The sequence below is a fragment of the Halyomorpha halys genome, unplaced genomic scaffold (assembly GCF_000696795.3).
Source record: "Halyomorpha halys isolate HHAL.00 unplaced genomic scaffold, Hhal_1.1 Scaffold359.1, whole genome shotgun sequence".
Classification (NCBI taxonomy): Eukaryota; Metazoa; Arthropoda; class Insecta; order Hemiptera; family Pentatomidae; genus Halyomorpha; species Halyomorpha halys.
This window is the reverse complement of record NW_027104882.1, coordinates 64,720-66,792: the sequence shown is the minus strand read 5'-3', so window position 1 is coordinate 66,792 and position 2,073 is coordinate 64,720. Positions and strand designations below refer to the sequence as shown.

General features: G+C 24.6%; 1 non-coding gene across 1 annotated transcript; it reads left to right on the top strand.

The window, feature by feature from the left end:
• Positions 1-1,723: 1,723 nt before the first annotated feature.
• TRNAV-AAC (transfer RNA valine (anticodon AAC)) lies at positions 1,724-1,796 on the top strand. Its single transcript has one exon. It is a non-coding gene; the product is annotated as a tRNA-Val (tRNA).
• Positions 1,797-2,073: the final 277 nt, after the last annotated feature.

The following is a 2,073-nucleotide window of genomic DNA, read 5'->3' as shown; positions in this document are numbered from 1 at the left end:
TATACGAAGACGGGTTAATACTACATCTTCTCTCTGCAGCAGATTCAAGTTTCTGGTTAGACGTTTCACTCTCTGTTGGACCATTCTTAACTTTTGTCTCTCATAATGAACTACTCTTGCCACTCTTGCCATCTCATTGCTTGGTCCATGAAATAACATCTTTGCATATTGATGATGTTATGACTTGACCTGTCTTTATAGCAAAAGAGAAATTATAAACCTGTCTTTATACTCAAAATTCTAAAAAAAAAAAAAGATTTTTGTTTTCTACTGATACAAATAAAATTTGAAATATTTCTTTTTTATACCCCAGTAATGTCGGGTCAGCCACTTTATGAAAAATTAAGATGGACTCCCAGGCATAATAAATTGGGAAGAAAGATATAATTTACTTTAAGATAGGAATTTGAAAAACAAAGAATCTAATTTTCAATAATTTAGGTCTCCCCTAATCCGATATATTTCCTTTTGTTGTGATTTTCCCTCAACTAATTATGTTTTAATTAGTCAATTAGTGTTATTTCCAAGTCTTGATTATTAATAGTGTTTTCATAGTGATCACACATGTGATACTAAAATTAGGACTCGCTATTAATCTATAATTTATTCCACTTTTCCTTGTATGTTTGTTACAAAGGAATCTCATATATATTTTTATTTTTAATTAATATTTTCTCTATTGTATATCACAATGAAGATCAAAACCAAATATAATCGTATTTTTCACAAATAGTAGTAAGTAGTTTTGTAACAAATTGTTTACAATAAACATTTTCTTATTAATTTATTCTTCCTTTAATATGTGCATTATAACATTTCAACGTCAACAATAGCAGGAAAAATAAATGCATTAAAATTTCGAAATACATAAAATGAACAAGTTTCACATTATTATAATTTTATTTTTTTAATATAGTTAAATTTAAGCGCATTAATAAGAACATCAGAGATATTAAATATTTCATTACTTATGCTGTGATACGTCGTAACCAAAAAAAAAATAAAAATAAAAATAATCAACAATATGTTTTTAATCAGGGACCAAAACGTTAACTAGTTGTATTCAATCAACATCACAACAACATTTTCTATATAGTTTTTATATTTAAAAGTCTATTATTTGATTAAATTAATTTTTTAAATAATCAGAAATATTTTTTATTTACAAATATTGCTCCATAAAAATTAAATAAATTTTTTTTCTTTGGATAAATTTTAGTTTAGCTCTATTCACTATTTTTTTCCCAGTATTTTCATTTTAAAAAATATTAGGATTTAATAATATCTTTTCGTTGGTTTAGAAAATGAAGATGTTAGCAATTTTATGATCGTAGGCTTCTGTATTGATTTATTTTAACTTTTTTAAGTTTCTAATATTGTTTTTTCGGAGGTGCGGAAAATTAATATCGATTTAAAGATCTTGTGTATTGATTTATTTTAACTTTTTTTATGTCTTCGACATTAAAGTATATATCAAATTTCTGGAAAACAATAAAATAAAAAAGTATCTTAGGTTTGTTAGTTTGATTAATTATCGCTTAAGATAGATATGATTATTTTGTTCCTAAAGCATTTACTAAATGTAGTATATGATAGGTATTTAGGTTAATTATATAAATAACATGAGCAATATCATAATTTTTATCTTGTAATATTGTTCAATGTTTTTCATCTTTTTCTATCAAATGCGTAAGGGATGTAACAATCGTGGTTCCTTCAACGTGTTTTCGTGGTGTAGCGGTTATCACATCTGCCTAACACGCAGAAGGTCCCCAGTTCGATCCTGGGCGAAAACAGTACCTTTTTTTTTTTATAATTACAAAAATATTGTTTTTATTAATTATTATTATGTTTTCCGAATCAAATATTAGCTTAATAAAAAGGTACACATAAATATTATTAAAATTTAATTTCGATACTAAATCTATTTAATAAACTGTAAACAGTAATTGGATAAGCGTATAAAAATAAATTAATATGAATTAAAAAATGGTTTATGGAAAGTTTATCGTTTTAATAAAAAATAACGCGATACAATTAAGTTTAAAATATAGAAAATTATGAAAAACATTT